Source organism: Triturus cristatus, chromosome 12 (assembly GCF_964204655.1).
Source record: "Triturus cristatus chromosome 12, aTriCri1.1, whole genome shotgun sequence".
Taxonomy (NCBI): Eukaryota; Metazoa; Chordata; class Amphibia; order Caudata; family Salamandridae; genus Triturus; species Triturus cristatus.
In genome coordinates, this window is record NC_140595.1 from 87,866,276 (window position 1) to 87,880,837 (window position 14,562).

Below are 14,562 nucleotides of genomic sequence, written 5' to 3' on the forward strand. Positions count from 1 at the left end.
GCTCTAGATGCTGAGAGCTTTACTCTTGAGGTCAGGCCCACAGGGGCCCTTCTCTCCCTAAGAAGTTGGGGGTGGGGGTGGTGGTAGTTATCCTCATCCCCTCCCTCCTCTACTTCTCCATCTGAGAGGTCTTCACCATTCTCAGAAGGATGGTCCTTAGCATACCCTGCAAACAGCTCCTGGGGCTTCTGTTGAGGGATATGACCCCATGGTAATATTTTTAAGGTTGTATAGAGACCTTAACTCCCTAAATTCTAAGTGGAGATAAGGGGTGAGGTTGAGTGCCTCAACCTGATTCTCTGTGCCATTGTGGTTTTCTTCACTAACAGTTTGGTTCTTGTTAAGAGACATTGTTAAAACACTTCTAACCCCTCTTACATCTAACTAAAGTGAACTTTTATTTTTCTTAAATTCTAAAGGGACTTAACCAAGGCCGTAACAAGACTTTTAGTAATTTGGATAAATTTGTCAAATTCAAAAATTAGAATTCTAAAGATAATTTAAGAGTTCTGTCGTGTGATCAAGTGGTGACTAAGTCAGTCCAACAAATGCAAAGTTGTATATCCCACCGCTGATCCACCAGTGCAGGAAGATGGCTCTGTATATTCTCTACCAAAATAAGGTAAAGTGTGCACAGAGTCCAGTGGAACCCCAAAGGTAGGCAGAGGTAAAAGTAGATAGCACCTTACTCTCTATTTGTGGTAGTGTGGGCGAGCAGTAAGGTTTTATCAGAGGGTAGTGTTAAGCATTTGTTGTACACACTCAATCAGCAAATGATGTCACACACTCAAAGACCGAACTGAGACCAATTTGATTTATATAAAAATATTATTAAGTTATTTTATTTCTAAAACCAAGCCAAGCCTGGTGCAGGTAAGTGAAATAATACCTTTCCAAAAACATATGCAATGTTTTACAATTGAATGCAGGTTCAAATGCAGTTGATTGAATTACAGGTAAATCAATGTTTTGAAATTACTGTTCAGTTACTTTTCAGATTACTTTGTACATCACTTATTGGATTACTTTTCAGATTACTATGGCTAAACAGTGTGATATGCCTAGATATCAGACTAAGACATTTCCTAGACAAAAGGTAAGTAAATCACTATTAGTAAATTTGCAGTTTTGTCAATGTTCCATAGAAACCAACTCCACACTGGTTCACTGACACAACATCAATATAAAAAAATATCGAGTAAAAAATATAGACAACAAAAATATCGACTCCTATACTTAAACAGGTAAGTACAAAAATATTGCTGTAAAAAATATAGATGTATAAAATATCGACTTTTATATAAATATAAAATAATATATTAAGTATATTAAATATTGAATATAATTTTAACAAAATAAATGTAATATACATTTTAATAAAATATAATAAATAAACTTAATAAAAAATAAACGCACAAACATAATAATTTATACATATATATTTACTATAAAACATAATAATAATCATAATAATAATACTGTCATTTGTAGAGCGCGAACAGCTACCTCCTAAGAGGTGTCCCGGCGCTGTAGCGACTGGTGGTGAACAGGGCAGCCTGTGTTGAACACAGAGTACAAGGAATTAATCCTGGTTGAACAGCCAAGTTTTGGCTGCTTTCCTAAAAATGGTTTCAGAGGTAACTTGTCGCAAAGCGTTTGGCAAGGCGTTCCAGAGCATGGCAGCCCTGAGTGAAAAGGATCTGCCCCCTAACCGGGCTTTCCTAACTCGTGGGGTGCACAGCAGGTTCAAGGAACCTGATCGGAGAGAACGAGGCTGTTTATATGCGCTAAGCCTCTTCTTCAAATAGCAGGGGCAGGATCCGTGGAATGCCCGGAAGGCTAGGGTTAGGGCCTTAAGCTTTATTCTATTGGTGACTGGCAGCCAGTGCAGTTCCCTGAGATGCGGAGAGATATGCTGCTTAAGTGGGATGTGTTTAATCAATCTTACAGCTGCATTTTGGACCATCTGTAATTTCTTAATCTGGTGTGCTGGGAGGCCTAAATGCAGTCCATTCACGTAATCCAGACGAGAGGTTACTGAGGCATGGACCACCTTCCGGTGGCAGTTCTCTGGGAGAAGGTGTAGAATTTTACGCAAGTTTCTCAAACTGCCAAGGCATGCACCTGTCACCTGTTGAATTTGGGCCGAGAAAGATAGGTCTGCCTGCCATTTTACACCCAGGTGTTTTGCGCAGTCTGCAGGGGTGGGAGGGCAGCCCATTTCCTCCGGCCACCAGAGGTCTGCGGCGGGGGGGTTGGCTGTTACCGAAGAACAGCACCTCTGTTTGTCGGCATTCAGCTTGAGTTTGTTATTGTTCATCCATTGAGCTATATCTTTTAAGCAGCTCTTAAAATTCTCAAACGAGGCACTCGACAAATTTTTAAAAGGAAATACCAACTGGGTATCTTCGGCGTAGGAAATCGCCTTCACCCCCCAGTTGGCAATCAGTGCAAATAATGGGGCCAAATAAATGTTGAAGAGCAGTGGGCTAAGGGCCGAACCTTGTGGGACCCCACACAATAGGGGCTTACGATTGGATTGGTGTGGTTGGAGTGCCACTCTCTGCGTGCGCTTATTAAGAAAAGATTTAAACCACAGCAAAACGTGCCTTCAATCCCCGAGTCCTGGAGGCGCTGGTTTAGGATGGAGTGATCAACCGTATCAAATGCTGCTGATAGATCCAGGAGCACCAGCATGACAGATGCCCCTGAATCCAGCTCCAGCCTGATTGAGTCCGCCACCTCAATTAGCGCGGTTATCGTACTGAACCCCGCACGGAACCCAGATTGTGTATCGTGCAAGATATTGTGGCTCTCAGTAAAGTTGGCCAATTGCTTCTGTACTATTTTTTCAAGCATCTTAGCTGGTGCCGGTAATAAAGAAATCGGTCTATCCTTACTGAGTTCACTTGAATCCACATTTGGTTTCTTCTTAAGAGGGAGGAGCGTTGCATGCTTCCATAGGTCCGGAAAGATACCTGTGGTCAGGGAGGTGTTCCATATTTCAGACAGCATGTGAGAGGAGGAGTTGGCTAACTCCTTCCAAAGTTTCGGAGGACAAGGGTCCTCGGGAGATCCTGACTTGCAGCCCTTGATAGCCACCAGAGCCTCCTTCTGTGAGATCAAAGTGAAATTTGAGAGAAGGGGCCTGGAGTTTTTTCTTAATGCTACGTCAGATTTAACTGTTTCACCTGGGGTAGAAAAGGAGTTGTAGATTTTCCTGATTTTATTATCGAAGAAATCTGATATTTCTTCGCATAACGCCATTGAGGGTTGGACACCAATCAGCAACTCGCGAGGATTAAGAAAGTCATTTACAACTTTAAAAACAGCTTTGTCAGGTTTATCGGCCTCCTCAATGCATTTGGCTATGTAGTCTCTCCTGGCTTTCTTTACGGATTTATGCATTTCTTTTAATGATATTTTATATGTGGCTTTCACTAAACTGTCATAATCCACTCTCCACTGTCTCTCAAGCTGCTTGCATCTGCTTTTCATGTTCCTCAGCTTCACCGAGAACCATGGGCTGGAGGGTGATTTTCTAAAAAGATTTCATATTTTTACCTGGAGCAGTGGACCCCACAGCCTCCGCAATCCACTTATGAAGGGTCGCGGAATCAGCATTGGGGTCCCTAGAAAGTTCAGGTTGACTGTCTAGCAGCACAGGGTCTAGAAACTCAGCTGTGAGCTTTTTCCAGTTCCTTTTCACAAAATAGCAAGAGCTATCTGGATGATGGGATTTGGCCCGGTTGAAGGAAAAGGGTACAAGGAAATGATCAGACCACACCAGCTGTCTCGGGGCTTTGCGTTTTAGAGACGGTATGTTAGAAAAGACGAGGTCCAGGATATGCCCTGCTTTATGAGTGGGTAAATTAACAGCCAGGGATAGATTAGCCCCTTCGAGAAAGTAGACTACCTGCCTGGCCTGCGTGCAGGAGGGGTCATCTACGTGCAGATTAAAATCCCCCAGTACAGTAAAGTTAGAGAATAAAAGAGATTTCTGCGCAATGTAATTGCAGAGTTCTTCGTGAAAACAATAAATAAACTATTTGAATTGATGTTAAAAGTTTAAAATAATATAAAAAAAATAACAATATATCATGATTTAAAATATAAAAAAACAAAAATCTGTAATAATTTAAAGCATTAAACTATTAAAAAATATTTAAACTTACATTTCACAATACAACTAGTGCAACAGTAGGGAAAGTGTTGGATAGCACAGGGGTAAAAATAACTATTCCCACTCCAGTGAGTGCAAAAGTAGGGTAAGTGTTGGATAGCGGAGGAATTAAATGTACTATTCCAACTCCAGTGAGTGCAACAGTAGGGAAAGTGTTGGATAGCAGAGGGGGTAAAATTACTATACCCACTCCATTGAATGCAACAGTAAGATAAGTGTTGGATAGCGGAGGGGTAAAAATTACTATTCCCACTCCAGTGAGTAAATGTAAATCCGTATTTGTAAAGCGGGAACCACTCACCCTAACGGGTCTCAAGGCGCTGGGGGTCATTGTGGAAATTAAGTGAGCTATTGCCCAGAGTCACATGGTGCTGAGCTGAGCTGCCGCCAGAGCCAGGGATCGAACCGTGAGCCCTGTGATCCGAAGTCAGCTGCCCTGGCCACTGCACCACACCTCTCTGTGAGTGCAACAGTAGAGAAAGTGCTGGATAGCGGAGGAGTAAAAATGACTATTCCCACTCCAGTGAGTGTAACAGTAGGGAAAGTATTGGATCACGGAGGGGTAAAAATTATTATTCCAACTCCAGTGAGTGCAACAATAGGGAAAGTGTTGGATAGAAAAGGGGTAAAATGTACTATTCCCACTTCAGTGAGAGCAACAGTAGAGAAAGTGTTGGATAGCGGAGGGGTAAAAATTACTATTCCCACTCCAGTGAGTGCAACACTAAAGAAAGTGTTAGATAGCGGAGGGGTGAAAATTACTATTTCTCCTCCAGTGATTGCAACAGTAGGGAAAGTGTTGGCTAGCCGAGGAGTAAAAATTACTATTCTCAATCCGGTGAGTGCATCAGTAGGGAAATTGCTGGATAGCGGAGAGGTTAAAATTACTATTCCCAGCCCAGTTAGTGCAACATTAGGGGAAGTGTTAGATAGCGGAGAGACAAAAATTACTAATCACACTAAAACAGTAAAAACAATAATAAAAATAATTAAAAATCAACAAAAATCATAAAAATAAAGAAACAATACTTTAAAAAATGAAAAATCAAACATATTAAATATATAAAAAGAAAATATATTATGATATTAATTAAATATAGCAAAAACCTACAAATAATATATATTATAAAATAATAAAGATATTTATAAAAATGAATTCTTTTAAACTAGAAAAAATGTAAAAACAAAAAAATGAACTAATACATAAATGTATTAATTTTATTTCCTACCCTATAACACTACACCAATAACAAAACACTTCAACATTTTTAATTACATTTACTTCTATAATTAACATAATTAATAATCAATTAAAAAATATTATTAATAAAAAAAGAATAAACATTAATTGACTACACACGCTTTAACACTATAATATCCACAACACACACCTAAATTAAACTATAAAATAATGAAACACAATTAAAACTTATTCTTTTAAATTAAAAACTATTACTATTAACAACAAATAATAAAGTAATTCAAATGTATTTAATACCCACTCTTTACCCCTTTAAAAGTGAAAACATCACACAAACAAATAAACCATTACCCAAAATAAATATCAAATAATTAACATTAATTAACAACTATATATTAATTAATTAAATACAAATTACTTCCCACACTTTAAGTCAATATTTTTGCCCACGATATTCTTGCTGTCGATGTTTCTGAACCACAATATTTTACTCAATATTCTGTCTCTGCACCCTCCACACTTAAAACAATTTTCAAGGAAAAACAGTCAATGTATTTCTATGGAGAGGAATGAAGTTATCCGTAAACAGGTAAGTACACGTTTGTGGGAGTTCCCCCAGGGTAAAGGATGCACCCTTGAAACACCCTCAGCGGCACTAGGGCGGCCAGGTTCAGAGTGCTGAGGCCCAATGTTATCCAATGGGGGATAGGGGGCCTCCGGTTGGTGGCTGCTTGCGAGCAGGCAACAGGGTTGTGGGAGCAAAGCTCCTGGTGTTAGGTTCAGGGCAAAGGGGGATCTGAGTTAGCACCTAACGTACACCCATTGCGGCGCAGAGGCGGCTGGGTGCAGGGTGCTGATTTGGCATCGGGTGCCCTGTTGTTTTCAATGGAGATTCTTCGGTTGCAACAAAGACTGCAGACTCAGGGACGAAGATCTTCTGGAGGTTGGAGAGGTAAGTTGGGATGACTGGGGATGCTTGGACACCATCGGTTGGGCCACCCAAGGCTGTGGGGCGTTGGGTTCAGGGGTGTCTTTAGTCTTCGGGTTTTCTTACCAGCTCCGGTCGCGGTCAGGGGTATACTCCAGAAAGAGGCTGCAGGCTTCGCTTGGAGAGTCGAGGCCAGTCAGAGATCACCAGATCTTAGGTCAGGACCACCAGGGAGAACTCCTCGTGGTGTTGGGCCACTTGAAATCGGGCCATGGGCGTCGGGTGCAGAGTAGTGCAGACTCCCGGATTTGGTCGGAGCCAGAGTCTGTGGGTGAACAAATCCGGTGTTCACAGGAGACAACGTCTTTCTTGTGGGTTCTTGAGGCTGCTGGCTGCAGGACACACTGGGATTTCGCTGGAGCAGGTTCGAGGTGGGGACAGGCCTTTAGGGCTGGGGCTAAGTCAGTGGGCGTCCTCCTCTTCTTAGTTTCAGCAAGGCTCTTTGGTCTTTCTTCTTCTCTTCTTCTTGGTTGGTTTTATCTGAGGAGGCAATGTTCAGGGCTACCCCTAAATACTAAATTTAGAGGTTTTACAGTTAAGTAAAGGTTGGGACCAATGGGTCCCTTCCTTGGGGTGGGTACACCCCCTATTATGCCACCCACCAGTGGGAGGGCGGCATATGCCTCACTCTGGTTGGTCATCTGCAAGATGGCGGGGACTGAGATTTGTGCTTCACCTTGCCTCCCCCATCTGAGGGGTGAGGTTGGCAAAGGGGGGCACACCTCCCTTTCTCCCTTGCTTTTCCCGCCGATTCTCCCGCCCAGAGTGGGGGTCAGAACCGGTGGGGGCCAGTTGCTGGAAGCAGCAAAAGGCCTGAGGAAGCTCTGGTGGTGGCAGCTGGTGAGCAGGCACTCAGCCTGGACACTGGTGTTATTTCATTTTTCAGGGGGCATCTCTAAGATGCCCTCCGTGTGCATTTGTCATTAAATCCCACACTGGCATCAGTGTGGGTTTAATGTGCTGAGAAGTTTGATACCAAACACCCAAGTTTTCAGTAAAGCCATTAAGGTACTGTGGAGTTCATAATGACAAACTCCCAGTACCATATACTCTTAATAACATTACTGCACTTACAATGTCTAAGAATTGGCTTAGACATTGTAGGGGTACAGGGCTCATGCACCTGTACCCTCACCACTGGTATAGTGCACGCAGCTATAGGGGTGGCTGATCTATGCCAGGGCAGTGGGTTGTAGGCATGACACACAGGGATGTGTGCCATGTCGACTCTTCACTTTGTTCTGCACCAAAACATGCAGCCTGCAAAGGAAGTGTGTATGTGTAAAGGTGCAGGGCCTCCAAGGGTGGCACAATAAGTGCTGCAGCCCTTAGAGGCCTTGCCTGGCCACAGTGCCCTTGGTACCTGTGGTACCATTTACAAGGGACTGACCTGTGGCCAAAGAGTGCCAATTGGGTTTTGTCTTAATGCAGTTTTAGGGAAAGAACATAGGCTATGGGTACCTGTGTGGCAGGAACCCAGGGCACACTCAGTCACAGTACATCAGCAGTTCAGCAAAATGTGGGGGCAACCATGCAAAAAGAGGGCACTTTCATACAATTAAGCCACAGCTATACACCTTTGTAGTAATGAGTAGTTGTTTTATTGCAATAATGTGCTCTTATTTTGATGTATGTCTTTGATGTTTAGAATGTTCTGTTATCTTAGATCTAATAGAAGTTTGGTACGGCGTGGATTCTTTGTCCGTTAATCTGTGGCTGGCGAGCGGAGGATCAATTTTCATCTAGCTCCGTTTAATTAAAGGTTTTACTACCTTTCTATACATTGTGGCGACAATCACCAGCCACAAAGGAAAGGCACCTTTGGCCAGACTAGAAAGTGATCCAGCTTCAGTGACCCATATCCTGTATCGGGCTACAAGCGGCACCGCTACACTTACAGAGCTCTCAAAGGCAAAGATATTCCTCAGTGAGATTTCCAATGCAAAAAACGGTATTCGGCAGAGGCAAGTCTGTCAATAAAAGCAATAAACCCCAAGCTGCAATGTATTGAGAGGCTCGAACGGCTCTAGCACTCTTTGCGTGGCTTTCTTAGCAGGGCCGGACTGGGAACCAAAACTGGCCCTGGCAAAGTGCTCGGCCGCCCCCCCCCCCCCTTCCCAGGGGGTTGGGGGTGCCGCCGAGCTCTTTGCCAGGGCCGGTTTTCGTCCGATTTTGTTACAGGGCCGATTTTGCAGTTATCCCTCCAGGGGCCAAAAACCGGGCCCCACCCGTGCGGCGCACCGGGGGATTGCCCGGTGCCTGCTACGGCCAGTCCGGACCTGTTTCTTAGAATCTCTGAGCGCGTTCACCCACACATGTTTCACGCGCGCTGAGTTTCAAGCTCCACAGGCTTATGGCTACTTGTGAAGCCGTCTTACTTTGGAGCTCACTAGCGTGCAGAACCGCACTTTACTGGGGCCTACAAACTGTCTCCTGTGCAGGTTTAAGGATGTCTTTGCAAAACAGCTGTATGGTTAGATGGGGGAGGATCAACAAAAAGCATTTGATGTTGTGAGGAAAGACATGTGTGAGGCGGGCATTCTGGCGCCTTTTGAAACCCGGAGCATATCGGTATTGACGGTCGATGCAAGCGCATGTGCTGTGGGAGCAGTTCTATCCCAGATGCATGGTATTAGGGAGAAAGCTGTGGCCTTTGCCTTGTGCTCCTTAACGGAAAGTGAGCATAATTATTCTGTGGAAAATTTCAGAACCTTCCTGTGGGGTAAGGGTTATGCATCCGCACAGATCACAAACCCCTCAACAAGGTGTTGAGCCCTGGAGGAGCAGGCAAAGGGTCAGCCAGGTTGGTGAGGCTAGCCTCCAGACATCAAGACTATCGTTTCCGTGTTTACAATATTCCAGGCTGGAAGAACGCGCAAGTGGACTGTCTCTCACGCTTATCCTTAGATTGGGCTGGAGTTGATGGTTGAAGCATTTTGGCCAGGGCATAGGAGGGAGCTGTGGTGTGGTTGTATGTTTGTGAAGATCTTGGATGAGCTTACACTTGCAGACAAGGATGTCATTATGAGGAGTAATACATTTGTGCCACCTGAAGCACTGAAGGAAAGGATTAGCAATCGACCCCTTGAGGGCCACTTGTGGCAAACCATGACAAAAAAAAGGGTGAGGGCGAATGTTTGGTGGCTGTGTGTGAATAATCAGATTACGTCTTGGGTGGAGAAATGCGAATATGTAAAGAGAGCGAGAGAAGACTAAAGACAGGCATCCAGGCAGTACGGGGCCATATCGAAGACACTTGAGAACGCTGTGCTTGGATTTCATAGGACCCTAGCACAGGCTGAGGGAAAGTATGAAGAATGCATTAGTAATGGTGGATGTATATTCCAAGTGGTTGATTGTTAAGTTTATCCCTGAAGTGACCATGAGTTGTACTACTGAAACATTAAAAGGAGTGTTCTTGGGGGAAGGATTTCCTCACATATTAATTACAGATAATCAGACGCAACTCACATCGCATGAAATGAAGTAATATTTGGAAAATTGGGGTAATAAACACCATCGTACCTCACTGTACAACCCCCAAGCCAATGGAATGGTGGAAAAGGCCAACCACTTAGTGAAGGGTGTCATATTAATGGCCAGTCAAAGTGGAAGAGCTGTTAAGAAGATGGTGAACGGTGAATGACATGATTTGTTCCCATCACACCACAGCAAATAGAGCAACCAATGTTTCTCCTTTTGAAAAGATGAGGAGGAGGAAGCTGGACACAAAGTTGACTCTGGCGCGGCTGACCAGCAGTAGCTACGAGAAGAGAGAGAACAAAGGAAAAGGGGAAACCAAAGGTGTGATAGAGCTGGCGACTGGGTGAAAATAAGGCATGGAAGAGTGAGTATAGGATTATACAAATTTTGGGATTCGTGCAACGTTCAAGGTTAAGGAATTGTTTGATGGTTATGTCGAGTTGGAGAATGGAAACAAGTGGAATAAGTGCAAGGTGACTCTGTACCAAAGAAGATGCACTGTTAGCGAAAACAAGGAACATGTCCAAGGAGAACTCTACAGTTACATGATGATGGATGATGAAGAGCTGGTGAGGGATGCGGTGGTTGGGGCGAGGAGGCAAAGTGAGAATGCTGGTGGGGATATAAGCGAGCGTGTTTATGACAACACTTCACCGCCCCTAGGAGTGAGAAAATAGCAAAATCCTAGGAACTGCAGAACTCCTAGCTATTTGGAGAATTATTTGCAGACTTCTTGAAGTTTATATTCATTTCATTTGTTATTGCTATAATGTGTTATATCATTCTTTGTTTTTAGTTGTTTGAGTAGAAAGGGAGGGGATGTGTAGTAATACGTAGTTGTTTTATTGCATTAATGTGCTTTTGTTTTGATGTATGCCTTTAATGTTTAGAATGTTCTTTTATCTTCTGATGGAATTTTGGTACAGAATGGATTCTTACTTTGTCAGTTAATCTGTGGCTGGCGAGTGGAGGATCACGTTTCATCTGGCTTTGTTGAATCAAAGTTTTTCTACCATTCTATACGTTGTGGGTGCTTTATCACAACAACCTTGAAGCAGTACCACTCAGCAACTGGCAGCTTAAGCAGAGAAAAATCCTCATCCGAAGAGACTGAATAGGCTGAAACTGAAAAGGTCAAGCCATATCTTTTTTTCAAATCACGACGTCTCCAAGCACACAGAAATCCCAAGGCGAAGGGGCGTGTCTTATATGATTGAATAAAAAGACTACTGAAACCACAACCTCAGCTTTGGATTTCTGTGTGCTTGGAGACGTCGTGATTTGCATATTCTCGACTCTGTCTAACCGAAAAGGAATGGATGGCTCCTTCTCCTCCTGAAGCACCAGAAGATACATGGATTGTGAATGGACAAATACTTTTTTTACCTCCTATAAGACTATGCGGTAGAGTGCATCTGTCGAATCTAGCCATTGCCTTAATTGTTTTTGATATCTTTTTTTCAAGGAGAAAATAAACAAAACTATTATACTGGAAATTGATGCAGGAAGTCTTTTGCGCCTTGATTTAAATTTTCCACCACACAGCAAATCTGCCGGCACACATTCACGACTCATTCTGCCTGCCCCACTTATATCATGGACTCCTATTTTCACCACAACCTCTTTGGCTCTGCACAACCTCTCCATTCTTCTTTTTTTCCTCATTTGCCAAAGGAACAACATTCCTCCAGACTTCCATAATGTGTACGGTCTCAATGAACCTGGATATCCCTTTCATATATACCTGAATGACCGTGATGATCAGCAAACACAGGGCCACATCTAGAGTTTGGTTGGCAGAACTGTATTCCGCCAGGGCGGCGGAGGACATTCCATCAGCCACCCAGAGATACTACTATTTACCAAATTATGAGATCCCTGCTGCCCTAGCAGTGATCTCTGTGCCCTGAAAGGAATCCGCATCATCATGGTGGTTCTTATTAAGGTACTAAACATTTGGTGCGTGGTTGGTAACTGTTTTGATGGCCAGCCACCCAAACTATTACAATTTTTCTTTTTGAAAAACAAACTTTCAGAGTGGAAGATTTTTTTTATTGAAAAACAAAAAACGAATGACCCTGTGGTCCAATCAACCACATCCAATAGGAGACAGTGCATCACTACACAACGTACCCTTTCTTGTAACAAGCTTTACGTGGGGCCTATTAAATGCTGCATGCTTTTACCCCGAGGCACCATCTTGACTGATCCTCATCATCCTTCACCTGGATGCCCATTCACCAAAATCCCAGTAAGTGAGATCACACACCCTTCGACCATAAATGGAAGAAAAAATAAAAAACATGATATAAACAAAACAGAAAAAAAAAGATTAACCAACCTCAAAGACAATTATATGTGTGTGGGTATACCTTACAATCAGCGCTACTGGACATATGCAGCAGTGGTGGGCAAAATGTTTAGCAGGATTGTCTAAATTAACGGCAAGAAAGGCGATTAACCCCTTCAGTGCCCGCCCCTTTCCCCGCCCTGTGCCGGCCGTTGCATTAGCGGGCGGGGTTTATGACGAGCTGGTCTCGTCATGGGCACAGCGCAACCGCGGCCCATGACGAGACCAGCTCGTCACGGGCATTGAAGAGGTTAAAGGGTATAATGCCACACTTTCCATCAGCCGCTGCCGATTTAGGTAAGAGTGGTGGGACCGTGTTGGAGTGGTGTTCGACAGACGACGACGGAATATTAAATAAATAATACATTTTCCCTTGTCGTTGTCTGTCGCCCCCCCCCCCCGTGCCCGGCCCCTACGCCCCACCGCTCTCCCCTGCACAGGCTGCGGCTGCTTTCTGTAGCAGTATTAGTTTGCTGCTTTGTTATTTTAACACACACTGTTACTGTCTGGGCAAAAAATTCAACTTATTAATACCAATTTAACATGCAACTGAAAGGTGACCAGTTAACCTCTGCAAAGAATCTACCACTGTGTGGCACCAGGTTAGCCACTTTTTTTAAAGTAACATTTCATCTGCTTGAGCTTTAAACATATTTTGTTTTTGGTCGAAATCTATAAACTGTGCAGCAAGTGGTTGATTATGTTGCAAGTATGGTAAACCCTTGCTTACACGTTGTAGCTGCAGAATACAGGGATTTTAGGGCCCCTGCATATAACTTGTCTGTGTAAATACCATACTCCCAGTGAGACCTTTGTATGCCTCCGAGCAGGTGATCCGCGAGCCCTGAGTGATGTGGGACTGCCGGTGACGTGCTGACGCCGGCAGTGCGTGCGCACGTCGGTTCCCACACACCGCCTATTGTTCCTACCGTGGGCTGTGTAGGCAGAGCCGGTGGGAATGGAAACCAGTAAACATCGCACTTCCCAGACGCGGGCAAATATTCCTGGGAAAGGTTCTGTTCACAGCTCACTCGCCAGGCCCTCTCCGCGACACGCCACGTTGAATTTACTCACTTCCACCTTTTCACAGGCCAGAAAGGAAAGTGGCCCAGCCGGGCTGTCCAGACAGCAGATCAAGGCGGGAAGAAAAACACTCGGTGGTGTTGTGAAAGCTCCCCACAGACTAGAAGAACAATGGCCCGCAACGGCCAAAAAGCGCCTGACACCTTATGCAATTCAACTGACTGGGTCCACACAGCAGATCAACACTGACTGACGACAACAAGCCGGCCTCTATGCACAGCTCTGTCAGTCCACCTCCCTCAGTTATTATAGTGACAGGACTGCACACTAATTAATATATCGCCCCCTGAACGTGTTATTTGCTGAAATATGGAATTTTAAAACATGCTAAAGTTAAGTCTTCTTTTAAAGTAGTTTTATCGATTGCTGAATAGTTTTAAACTTCAATGTGCAATGATGAATTTTGTAATCTTATGTACGTTTGTACTTTTATGGCCTTTATTAGACCGAATAAAGATTGGGGTGTGTGTGTGTGTGTGGGTGGGTGTGCATGCGTGTGTGTGTGTTGACTTCCTACTTCCTACTACAATTGCTTTTCCACAGCACCACCCCCTCCCCACAGAACACTTCTACACTGACCTACAACTACATCCGGAACCCCTACTCACAGCTCTGTCGATGCACCTCAATCCTGATAACAAGACCCCTCTGTGTTTCCACTGACTGGCCCCACACACAGCACTTCAATGCTGATCTACAATAACATACCATGCTGTTCTGTTCCCGTAGTGTGATCTCTACAAACATATCTGCTGGGCCCCCCCAGGCCTGACCTGTATCTTACCCTGCTACTACACTAACTGGACGTACACACGCCACACACACACAATCTCTCTCTCTCCCGCACTCCCTCTCTTACCCTCTCCCTCCCTTACTCCCTCCCTCCTTCCCTACCCTCAGTGCACCACAATCCAGATTTCCAGCTGCTACTCCACTGTTTGGACCCACAAACAGTGCACTACAATTCTCACCTACAACTACCTCCCGAAGTGCCCGGTTTCACCAGGATTGGTGTCCTCACCCTGCTCTGCCAGCGCGCCTCCATTTAATATGCTGTCCCCAAATATTCCTCTCATTTGGGGCCACACACAACCCCACCAGTGCACCTCAATAGTGACCCCAAGCCATAGCAATTATAGGGCTTACACACAGTTGTATCCGTGCACCCTGTCCTGATCGACACCGCGACATTTGTACTATGACGCTCCGAATGCTTTGCAATAAACAGTTCACTACCCCAGTAAAGTGATCACTTACAGTTCTACGGCGTCACC

The 14,562-nt window shown here is 44.3% G+C and overlaps 1 protein-coding gene across 1 annotated transcript in view; it reads right to left on the minus strand.

The window, feature by feature from the left end:
* Nucleotides 1–13,155, minus strand: part of DPM3 (dolichyl-phosphate mannosyltransferase subunit 3, regulatory) — a 37,357-nt gene extending 24,202 nt beyond the window's left edge. The window contains exon 1 of the mRNA XM_085637431.1: nucleotides 13,135–13,155. The gene's annotated coding sequence lies outside the window, so the exon portion shown is untranslated. The remainder of the gene's footprint in view (nucleotides 1–13,134) is intronic.
* Between the last annotated feature and the right edge of the window lie 1,407 nt (nucleotides 13,156–14,562).